The sequence below is a fragment of the Taeniopygia guttata genome, chromosome 1A (genome assembly GCF_048771995.1).
Source record: "Taeniopygia guttata chromosome 1A, bTaeGut7.mat, whole genome shotgun sequence".
Lineage (NCBI taxonomy): Eukaryota > Metazoa > Chordata > Aves > Passeriformes > Estrildidae > Taeniopygia > Taeniopygia guttata.
In genome coordinates, this window is record NC_133025.1 from 58,489,715 (window position 1) to 58,502,319 (window position 12,605).

At 38.4% G+C, this 12,605-nt stretch overlaps 1 protein-coding gene across 30 annotated transcripts in view; it reads left to right on the forward strand.

Moving 5' to 3' along the window:
- SOX5 (SRY-box transcription factor 5) overlaps positions 1-12,605 on the forward strand; it is a 612,816-nt gene that overhangs the window by 189,564 nt on the left and 410,647 nt on the right. The gene's annotated exons all lie outside the window — the stretch shown is intronic.

Genomic DNA, 12,605 nt, shown 5'->3' on the forward strand with positions numbered 1-12,605 from the left:
ATTGGGAGTGTTCTTTTGTCTAATAGGTTTGGAGGTGGACAATGCAGAATTAATGTTTATCACATCTTTCAAAGATCATTTTTACCATCTCCACTAAAAGCTATACTTGCTCCAAGCACATTTTGCTTGATGGAGGATAAGTTCTGCCATTTTGAGAAGGGTAGTTTTTATTTATAATTGTGAATGTGTTTAGCCACATGAGGCTGTCAATCAGTGAGACGAAAGCCCAGTAGGATTATTTGTGTAAGTGGCCAATTTCCCCCACCCTTTCGCTCCAAATCAAGGACAGATGAAAGGTCATGATTAAAACAGTGATTTTTCCCTAAATTGTAAGTAACAGTTTGCAACTGTTCTTTTACCAAGATGTCAAAACTGTATTTTATCTTGGGAAAAGGGGGAAGGAAGAAAATTATAAGTTCTTGAAAATGTTGGCAATTTTCCAAATGGTTGTGTTGAAATATATTTTAATTATTGTACTTGTGTCAGTTCCTAGCAAGGGTAAAGGGGGGGGGGGGGGAATAATTCAGTACAATGTTATGCAGCAATGGATTAAACAATTAATGGTGAACCTCTGTATCCTATTAATATATTTGAGTTCATTATTTCAACAAATTGTTTTATGAGCCAGTGACTAGTGGATTTAACCATTTATTTTATAGTCAAAACAGAGGAATAATTGTCTAGTTGGAGGGTCTTTGTGTGTATGAATCTATCCAAGGAATTAACCTGAGACTGCGAAATAATGCAGAACGTCATCAGGAGGTTATTTTGTCCCAAGAGTTTGGTCTTGTTATGTGCACTCATGGAATTTTCAGTCTGGAAGGGTTTTGGTGGCTGTCTGATGACCATGGCAGCAGCCACCATCACTAAAATTGAGGAGTGCTTTGGTGTAATCAGTAATTCCCTGGGAAGTCTCTCAGTTGGCATTGTGGTGTTTTTCTTCTGGATATGTGCTAGCCACTCACGAGTCAGAAATAACACTTCACTGATCGTAGCATGTAGATAATCACCCAAGTAAATACTTCTCTGGGCTCAGTTTGGTCTATAAGATCTATTAACAATGGCTAGCTAAAAAGGCATTCTCAAGAAGTACACCAGGGTAAATCATCTGAACATGTGAGGATGTCACTGATTTTTCTCTTTGCAGTTCACCTTAGAAGCTATCTGGTCCCTCATGATACCCTCATGGAGTTTGGGCCAGTTGTATCTTCATAAATATTACTTGTGTTAAATATTTTCTTCTCAAATTAGGCATGGAACCAAGATGCTGTCCTTTTGTGCTGTTAGGTAGCACATTTATCTTGATAAACAGGGTTAAACAGGTAATATTCTAATCTCAATAGCTTCTGGTTTTCCATTTCATACTTTTTCTGTGATGCTAGGATTCCCTTTTTTGCCTAAAAGAGCCCTGTGCCTTTGTAATGCCTGATAAAATGAGTCATCTTCCACCACAGCAAGGGATGTGTAAATGTAAATTTTATCACCGATGATGTGAGTGGTACAAGTAAGACTGGGTGATTTCAGCCATCTTTGCACTGCTGCACAATTAATCCACAAATTTGATAATGCACAGGACCCATGCATCAGGTAGAGTTGACTGTTTAGAGGAAGGTCAGTGAAGTGAGTAATTTCTGGGCTTATTTCTAAAATCCTCTCAAAGAAATATCCCACACTTAATATACATGCAGTTTTTATGACTGTGTTTTGCCATTTCCTTCCATTTGTCTGTGCTAAGCTATTGTGAGTCACAAATTTACATGAAGAACCTCCCTTTTCTATTTTTTTTCATGTGAGCAGATGATGGGGTGCCACCATCCTTACAAAATTTCAAAATTTTAGGTCAGCTAAGAAAATTGGCTACTGGCTTTGGTTGTAATTTGGCTTTCTCTTTTTGGTTTTTTTTTTGTTGTTGTTGTTGTTTTTTTGTGGTTTTTTTGGTTTTTTTTTTTTTTGAGTTCATTTTTTCAGAGTATGCAAATATTTATTCTGTAGTCACTTATAATGATAGGCAGGATGCTGAAGCAACCTCTGAAGTGTCTGTGGTGGTTGATGAACTGACAGTAAATTCTGCTGTTCTCTTACTATCTCCATCTGGGTGAGTCACACAAATATCAAATCACAGGTGGCTCGTGCCATGCTTGTAGAACCTGAGTGTAGCATGGGATGACTGTTCTGAGGATCTCTCCTGAGAATAGATGCACAGATGTGTTTCTGTGAGCTGTTTGTCACTGCTGGGGAGAAGGGGCAGAAGCAGAGATGTTGTCCAGGCTGGTTTTGAAGCAGGGTACTCTGCCATTTCTCCTCCTAGCCTGGGTTCACTGGAAGCAAAGCATTTCTTGGCTTAGCTCTTCTGACCTTGATTTATTTGTTGACTTATTTTCAAACAGCAGAATGAAATTAGAGGGAGGTGGAAGAGTTGAAGGTTTGGGTGCCACCTGAGAACTATATATCTGGAGTCCTAATTGTCCTTTGTATAAAAATTAACTGCAGGCTAAAAGTCAGTAAGACCATTGATGTGAAGAAAACCAAGTGTTGGGAACACTTGCAGAGTGTGCTGTATAAAAATATAATCAGCATGACATTCAAAGTGATGAAAACAAGTGAAAAAAGTAAATTTTTACATGCAAAACCCTTCTCTTCTGGTAAAGAAAAAAAAAGTATTATTTGTTTCAGAACCTTTTCTGGAACTCTGAAAGGATTTATAGACAAGGTGTGCTGTGTACAAGAATTTTTACTGTCTGCCTTGCCAATTAATTAGGGCCCTAGTCTACCAAAAAAAATGATAACATGAGCCATTCCTTCGCAGCCATCCTGGGCTTCTGTGTTGTGGAAGTCAGATGTAAATTCTGGCTGAATTGGACCCTTATGGAGGCAGTGTTCAAATGGCCTGTGAGGGGAAGAGAAACCATTCAGGCTGTGGGCCTCTGCCTGCTTGAGAGTCCTTTCATCATCTCTCTAAATCTCTGAAAGCAAACCAATAAAACTTCTCATTGACTTGCTCTCGTGTGTGCTTTCAGCAGTTATTTACAGTCTACCAGCAGCAGATTAAAAATCAATTAAAATCCATAGAAAGAGTCAAAGTTACATGCTCCTCTTTTCTGGTAAATTTTTTTTTCCAAAGATTTTATATTAATACTTGCTGCTTGGTATTACTGAAGATAATGAATCTGATTTAGACAAAGTCTGTGCATCTTTAACTCTACAGAGCTGTGCATCTTTACCTTTACAGAAGCCCTGCTAATAACCTCTCATCCTCTGTGCCTCTTGGCCTCTGTAGAAACAGGAGAATTTATGCAATTCATTTAACTGAAATGGAGATGTTGAAAGCTCTCCAATACTGTCATGATGGATGTTATTACAAATGTTTAGGGAAAACAATAATCCTGATGATAAAATGATAAGTTTAATACCAGTATGTTAGAGTGGAAAGTGAATGTTAGTACTGCTTATACATTAAAATAAAGGAGTTTGATTTGTATTCCTGACTTTCTACAGAAGCACTGCAGATTAGTTTGGTTCTGTCCCACAATTCATGCTTAGGGGGTGCTGATCTGGGACTGCAGACACCCAGTTCTGCCAGTGACATGATCTGGGGATTTCGGAGCATGCAGTGGTATTTTTCTTGAGTTTCCTCTCCATCTGTTTGCCTACCATTTTTTGCAAGTCTGATCTGTTTATACCATTAGACACTCAAACATAGGGCTGCTTTTTAATTTCTTTATAAGTGTGTGCTCCAAAGATTATTATACCATTGAATAGTCATGATACTTGTTCTAATGTAATTCATGTGTAGATTCAGAGGATGTAATCTACATTTATAATTACTGTTTTTATTAGTCCTTTCTGTTTCTTATCTTAATGCAACTTTCATCTAAAATTTACAGTCCTAAAGGAGCCATGACTTCAGTGCATTGCAGTGACACTCAGGGACGAACCACAAGAGTCAATGCTGATTGCATGGCTGAGGCACAAAGCTGAAGCACTGAGAAACTGGGGAGGGAGGAGGGAGCAGGGGAAAAAAAAAATCATAATTTAATTAACTTGTCCAACCTTAATTTAGTCCTCTTAATTTAGTGCTTAAGCTTGTTTGTAGACTGCTTCATTTGATACAGGATAAAGATTATGCTGATGGGTGACTTCAGAAAACTAAAAAGGAGTTGCTTTATCAATATGGAGTCATACACAGAGTAAATAAAGCCAGGCTTTTCCAACAAATGCTGAAAATAAAATATGAAATTATTTTGTTAAGACAGCAGGCTCTAGCCTGAGTGTGACATTTTAGGTAAAAAAGACTGGTGTGATATATTTATATTATGCCATGATACATCTGCACAAGACAACTGAGTTAAGATTGCACAGTCCACTTAAATACCACAGGTCTCTCTTTGGATTCTTTACTTTGCAGCCTGGATAGTGTTTATGTATGTCTGGTGAGGAGAAGAAATGTCACCCTGTCCATCACCTTGACTTTCTGTTGTTGTCCTTGTGAGCCTCACTTCCAGCTGCACTGATTCCTGCCCAGAGCTTGCTGTCCTCTCATCTTCCTGGAGAGGGGGAGAACTGTCAGAGTTCTGGGGAGTGAGGGCAGTGTACTTTCTGAGTGGTTTTCCTTGTTTGCCCATCTCCACCAGTCAATTCAGGGCTTGTCTGTACTGTTGAGGGTGGTCTTGCTTTAATGCTTTTTTCCCCACTCTGTTACTTCTCATCTCCACTTCTCCATTGATCCTGTCACTCTCTGCCTGTCTTGCTCTTCCAAGCTGTTGATTCCAGTTTTTACATTCTCACTCTGCCCTGGTAGCCCACAGGTACCTGCTCATATTATGCATCTTCCCAAGCTCCAGATGCCAAAAATCCTGTTCTCCTGTTCTGCACTGTTCTCCTTTCCTCACGGTGAAGGCAGTGTGCACTGACAGCAAAGCCAAGCCCACCTCCCCATGGGTGCCTGGGGCTCAGGGAAGTTTGGAGCACTGCGCCTGGTCAGCCTTGGCCATCAGGGTGACCCTGAAGGTGGCATCTTCACACTTACATTTTTTCCTTCATCTGAGAATATTTTTGGAGTCTTTTCTGTACCTGCAAAAAATTCAGATGTTCTCTGATCTTTTTGCCTAACTCCTTCTCCAGGTTTGCATTGTTAATGCTAAAATATGAATTTGCTGAAGTTATTATATTAGGATACTGAATTTCTTTTGCTTTCCTTTTTGTTACTATGTATACCTCCTAAAATCTGTCAAGAAATATGTCTTTTTGAAGCTGTACAAAAACACCATTGCTTTCAATAGTGCTACCATTTTATTCTTGGAACATCATATTGCTCAATTGCTTTCAGGATTGGTTTGGCTGGCTTTTTTATGCTAAGCACTGACTCATAACAATTAGCATTACCTATGTGCTGAATTTATTTCTCAAATAAATAAATAATTTTTTCTGAGAGGGACTTTACTTCCCAACTGAGACTGCTCATGTGTTGGAGTATTGGATAATTGAGGGTCAGAGCCTGTCCTCCAACCTGATCCTGTTCAAAAAGATACAAAACCAAACTGACAAGGTTTTCACTTTTATTTGAATCCCAAGAGCTCTATTTCCAGATAAAATTTGAGGTTCCTACATTTCTGAGTTATTGTAACATAAAATATTAACTGCTGTATTAGAGCTATACACTCTTTCAGTTCTTTCTCAGCATATAATTTCTCTTTTTAGATATCTGACCTTTCTGTAATTCTGCTAATTTATGGAATAGTGCAATTTATCTTTTCTTTATCATCTTACTTATGGTGGTTGAGTGGAATGATGGAGGAGATGCATGTATCTTCTTGTTTCTTTTTTTGACTCAATGTTTAGTCATTATTTTCAGTATCATTTAATCTGTGGAAAGTTTCCCCATATGTCAGGCGTATTTTACACATTCAGCAGATATCTGTGCTACAGTAAACCCTTTCAGATATGATGCTCAGCAAAGGGCAGAGTTCAGTCTACACCATTTATGAAGGTGAAGCTTTTCCAAATGCTGTTTTCTAAACAAATACCAAACCTGTGTATTCTTGTTTCGTTGAACATGTAAATCAGGTTTCCCTGTGTATATAATTTCCCTCAGAAGTCCACTTTTTGTGTTGTCTGCAGAGAAACTCAAAGCTCTTAGCAGATCTGTGCTGTGGTACCCTTTGTTACAAGATATTGTAAGTATAAAAAGTATTTTCAAGAACTTTCAATTAAGTACTGCTAAGCACAGAGATGAAGCCTGGAATTGAGAAAAGCCCTGTGTCAGACGTCCCTCCTTGAAAATAATCTTTCTCTAGATTTCAGTACATAGTGAGTCTCAAATTTATCAATGATTGTTTTAAATATCTGGCCTCAATGCCAAAGAATTTATTTAAAAAAAAGTACAGCAAGCAGCTATAAGAATACTGTGTTACTGCAGAAGCTTTGATTATTATGGCTTCCTGCAGAAGTTTATTAGTTTGCTGCGAATGTGGAACCTAAGTGTATTTAGTTTTCTTTAGCAAAAATGTTTTGGATGTTAATTGAATGTAAGAGGGTTTGTATGCTAATGGAATGAAGATCATGAGGAAAACAGGTATTCCTTAACTTCCCTCTTTGCTGTGAATAATGCTATTTATGCTAAGGTTGTGTACATGTGCATGTCTTGGGAAAAGGATATGGGATTACTTATTAACAAAGAAATGGAATTCCTTTTCACAGGGAATTAGAATTGTGACTCCAGACTTGCTAATTTAAATAACTTGCAGGCTAAACAGACTTTTATAAAGCATTAAATGCTATTATGTCTTGTGAGCATTAAACACATTTTCTGAAAATATAATTTCTCATTGGTTTTCTTGCCTCCTTCTTGTTGCTTTAATTTCAGACTGCCTGATAATCCATCCTCCACACATCAGAGGTTAGGGATTTCTGAGACTGCTCTGGTGTCTGGCTTTTCCACCCCTGTTCCCCTCTCCCTGTGGCTTTTACCTGTGTTCTCATTAACAGTAGATGTTCACTGTGAGCATGGATTCAGGATGAGGACACCAGTGATGAATTCAGCAGCCCGATACCATCAAGGGTACTGTACACCCTGAGTGGGGTACCCTGGCAGCTGCAGGTTTTCCCAAATCCCAAAAACCTGGCAGTGTGTTGCTTCTAGACCTGGAAGACCAGTGCACTGCAGAAACAGGAGGGAGATACCAAGAATCTTTGGTTTTTAGGGGAAATCAGTAACAAATGTTCCAGCTCCAGAGACTGATACACATCAGTCTGTTTGATCTGTATTTTAAAGACTGCCCAAAGGAGATGTTTACCTTTTTCTTGAGAAGGGGAGGGAGTTAGAATAAGTTGAAATTCCATATTTATAACTGCACCTTCAGCAGCTACAAGCCTGAAAATTTGATTCTAATCTTAAGTGCTAGTGTGTGGGGCAGTTTTATGATTATTTAGAGAATCACAAAACAGCACAATTTGGAAGGGAGCTTGAAAAATCACCTCATTCAGCCTTTCTCATTAGAGAGTTTTAAGATGAGATATTTTTGGGGCAGTCCACCATGGAAAGCAGTTTTCTGTATGAAGAAAAAGGAAATGCTTTAAAATTGAGCAGTACAGCTTACTCTTATCGTGAAGTCAAACAGTTCTGCAGGCTGTGCTCCATCCTGACAGGTTCATGAAAGTTTGAATGAAATAGGGTTGTAATCTTGGACATTGGTTATATAGCTCCTATTAACTCATATTGGCTACTGATTATGCAATTTCTGTGCTGGTCACTTCGATTAGCCTTGATCAATTGAAAAAAAAAAATCAATTCACTCTCCTGGTTTTAATTTTGATAATTCAAATTCATGGTGTTCTCTATCTGCTTTGTTTGATGTTATACATAAATCAAGGTTATAGACGAAACCAATTCCTGAATGAAAAGTTTCAATTTTCTTTTCTTTTTGGCTACAACTATGCAAAGAAATCATCATTTGGGCAACTAATATGCCTAAGTATCCTTCAAAAGGAGCTGTGATATATTAGAGCTGTTCAAATGTCCTCACAAATCATCTTGCCTTGCAGCTTTGATCCTGAAATATGTGAAATGATGTCTGATTTATGCCACTGATCCTTCTTTTAGATAGTTAAGTGTTCTTGCTTAATGTTATTAAATAAGTTCAAAGCAGCAAATAGCCCATTCTGGGCTGAGGACATTTGAAAAATAGCCCTCTCAGCAGGCTGCATATACAGTATATGTTCTTTAGTTTTTTCCTTTGTGAGGTTTTTTGTTGTTGTTGTTGTTTTTTAGTGTGTGTGTATGTGTACAGCAAGCTACTAGAACTTTCTTCTGCCCATATCTCTGGCTACAATGCTTTTAGTTTTGTGGTTGAGGTCCCGACCCCCCACCCCTATCCTCTTGAGCGCTTTCTCCTGGGCTTTGTATTCATTGGGGTGTTTCAGGAGTGTGTGTGTGTTGTGGGGTACACAGAAAGAACTTTGGGACAGTATGGGAGCGATGTTTCAGTCTCCCCTAGACTGATACGAAGTGCAAACTATGATATAAAAAAAATCTGCAAGACCCAGCTGAAGCAGTAGAAGAAAATAAACCCTCTGAGAGTGTAAATTATTGGGTCAAATTCACACTCAAAATGAGCGGAGCAAGTTTGACTACTTTTAATGAAAAATCTATCTATACATTGCCACTTCTGTTTTAACATGCAAAAAGGAGAGAGATGAGAAAATTCGTGATTCTAAAATATTTATCAGTATAAATATTCTGAACTTGCATCAGAATACTGAAGTGCAAATCTCTCCCAGGCATAAGGGTTGCATAGGAATCACATCAGCTCTAAATTTAGTAAATCTTTTAATGGAAATGTCACACAGTTCAGACACAAGATTTAGGGATTTTAGTATGTTATAGGAACTTTATAACTAATATTATACTTGGGAAATTTCAGTAGGAAATATTAAATCAGAATTTCCAGCGGGATGTGATCCTTGTTGAAGCAATGATCACCATCTCCGTCACCTCCCGCTGGAGAAGATCTCTGTGTTAGGGAGAACTTCCCAATGCTCTCCAGCAACACCATTACCTCAATATCAGGCTTTCAGATATAAAATAGAAAACAAAGAAAAAAATTTGAGCACCAGATGCTCAAGATCGTTGTTCTTTCTAGTTGTGTTGATTTTGATGTTTACCTTTGTAAGAATATAAATATTTAAATTTTCTAAGTATAAAAATATTTTTTGTGAACAAATACATACGTTTGTGCTCGCTCTTTTAATTTTTTTTTTTTTAATGCGGCATCCTGAGGAAATCTTGAAGAAAGAACATGATAGCAGGTAGAGGCTCAGCAGTTGGTTGTTTTAGTGACTTTTTATCTGCTCTTCATGCCAGCTCTTTAACTTTCCTTTTGCCTGCTTGAAAGAGGTTATTACCCTGAGATTTAGGATGCCTGGATTGATGGTCATTCTCTGCCATGAGAAAGCATCATCATTAAATCATTTGATGTCTTCTTTATTCACAACTGTGGGTTGTGTGTGCTAAATCACTTCAAACTTTTCTACTTGTACCCCATTAAAGGGTAGGAGGAGTTCAGGCACCGCTGTGGTTTTAAGGAGCAGTGGAAGATGGAGGTGCTCCAGAGGGATTCAAACAAGGGCTTCCATCTCTGACTCTGTGCCAAATACTCTGGTGTTCCCAGAGCATTCAGTTCAGGTGTGTTCCCAAAGGGTGCAATTTACTAATTGTGTTTTCACAAGGTATTAGACCATTACATTCATGGAGAGATGGGTTGCATTGTTTTAGAAGTTTGGTCTTTTATAGTTCTTTAAAAAATATATATCTTAAATAATAAATGAAACCACAAAAGACAGCAAGAGTATTTTTGTGTATGTGTTAGAGGCTGTTACTCTGGATGTTGGGAAGCTGCTTTTCTGCCACCCAAAGGACCCTGAGCACTGGATTCTGACTAGCCTGGACCGACAGCTCCAGTCATTAGTGAACAGCAGAAAGCAGGAGAGATGGCGAGGGAGAGAGGGTGTGCTGGAACTCAGTTTAATTCTGCAGTGTCACATCAATCTGCCCAGTTAAGTGATTGAAGGGGAGAAACACAGGCTGCAAAAGAAACTGGGCCCTGATTTGTTCAGGGTCACCAGCAGTGGTTTGAAACCATCTTGTTTGCAGACAGTTCTTTCATGTTATTAGGCTGTCAGCCGAGCGCCTGGGTGAGATTTATGGCTGGGAGCGGGGCACGTGCATGGGGCACAGCACCATTCTTGGGCACACAGCGATCCATACCCGGCCCATCCATGACTGACTGAGCTCTGCAGCCATTGTCCAGCCCCACTGAACCTCCTTCTGCCTTTGTCCAGCCCCACTGAACCTCCTGCAGCCTTTGTCCAGCCCCACTGAACCTCCTGCTGCCTTTTCCTGTTGCTGTAAAAGGGGCTCCAGCAGAAGTTGGAGCAGCGAGTGGGAAAAGGTTGCTTGTGGCAGCGCAGAGACGCAGTGAACTTGGCTTGCTTGGCTGTGAAATGATGGAGTGAAACTGTTTATTGGGCAGGGTGCAGGTTTAACTTGCTGGTGTCTTTCAAGCAGTTTTATTTACTGTAATGTTGTCAAAGCCATTGGCTGAGTGTTCCCTTGTTGCTGGTATCCTCGTAGGGAAACATGTTCTTGAAGAGAGAATTTAGAGATAGCACTGGTTTGCCCTGAGAGTGAAAATGTTTTTGTTTTTAAAAACAAGCAACCCAAATAAAAACAAATATTAAAAACATAAAAAAGGAGAGACCATAACTTGATCAGCCCAAGATTAAATTTAAATTAACTTTGGGTATATAGTAGGAATTGGAGTTTTTATTTTACGCAAGTCTGCAAATTTTAAAATACTGGATTTTTGAAATACTGGACTTCAATAAATTCCTTTATTTTCTTGGAAGTTAGTTATAATTCAGAAAACAGTTTTCTGGTCTTCTGTTTGCACAGTCCATAGTTGTGCCAAGGTCAAGGCATGCATTTTTTAAAAAGATGACTAAGAAAATGTTCATTGTCATAGGATTGTCAGCTTTCAACTCTGGTGACTTTAAAGACAACAAAATAAACTCCAGCAGTAGAGGAGTTGGTGAATGGTTCTGAAACAGTGTCACAGGGTTCAGCCATTTAAGTTTTACAACAGAAAGGTCTATTTGTGTTTAGTTGTCTGTAGGTTAAATGAGTAAATAGAAATTGCTGATACATTTTCATTGAAAAAATCAAACTTTATTGCTGATCTGGCATAATTTGAGTGTTGGATTTGTTTTAGCCTAGTCAAGTTAATCAACTTAGAGGAATAAACTTGTTCATAAATTGTTTTAATGATCTGCCAACACCTTTGGTATCATGGTAGGTTTTACGTGCTTGACCATGACTACCACAGTGTGTATAATTTTCAGATTAATGTTTAAAAATTCTGAGATATTTTCTTAATTACTTTCTAAAAAACAAACCTTCAAATCCTTCCTTAGTTCTCTTTTTTATTGAATCACCAAGAAAGCACCTGTTCTTTTTATCTGAGATAATTGTGCACATTTTGACCCTATATTAATCTGATACATTTCAGTATAAATGAGATCTTGGTTGTACAGACACAAAGATGCCATTCTTTCTCTATTTATGTAAGGATATTGATGAGAATCTGAGGTTATTAAAGCTGAGTAAAATACTGCTTTTCAGTAGAACTTTCTCTAACAAAGTCCTACCAACAGCACGACTGGAAGAAGTGTAATACCATCTTTAAGTCTTGGCAGACCATCAGCTTGCCCCATGGCTGGTGTGGCCACAGCCCTGCTGTGTGACCTTGCACCAGACCTGCGCTCTCATCTGCTCTCTGTGCTCCTGATGCAAAATCCATGATGGGCTGTGTCGCTGTTGAGGCAGGATGGGAATGAGAAGACTCTGACTCAGAAGGCTGTGACAGTAAAACTCCGGTTTATTCAAATTACACTGCTCTTTTATACAGAGCTTTGTGAGGGCCAACTCCATTGGTCCTGAAGTGAAAACAACCCACACCAGTGGTGCAAAGTGCTTGACGCACAGCGATAGAACTTAACTATAAACAATGTGAACAAGAGCAATAAAGAATTATTTACACTCCAACTCTTTCCCAAGCTTCTGCCTGGCTAGAAACTCTCAATTTCTCTCTTTGACTGAATCTGAGACCCACAGGGCTGGTTGGAAAACACCTGAGATCCTTAGGTGGAGAACAATCTGTAGGAGAACTGCACTTGAATTACACCACATAGTAGCTAATTTGATTGACAGAACATCTTGCAAATAATAGCTTGTGTATATATATATATATTTGTGTGTGTGTATATATATATATATATATATTTATATATATATAACATATAAAAAATATATTTTCTATATATATTTATATGCATATGTAGCTCCACTTTAATTTTGGTCAAAAAGTAGATGAGGTTTTAGGTGGTTTTGTGCAAAAATGCTAACAATTATAATGAAGATAATTTCATTAAATCCTGAATTCTGCAAAAAAGAGAACTTCAGCTACTTTTGAAAGAATAAGTCATTCTGATGAACTGTAGGTAAACACAGTTTTGGGATTTATAAAGGAGGAGCTTAAGAGACTTTGCCTGGG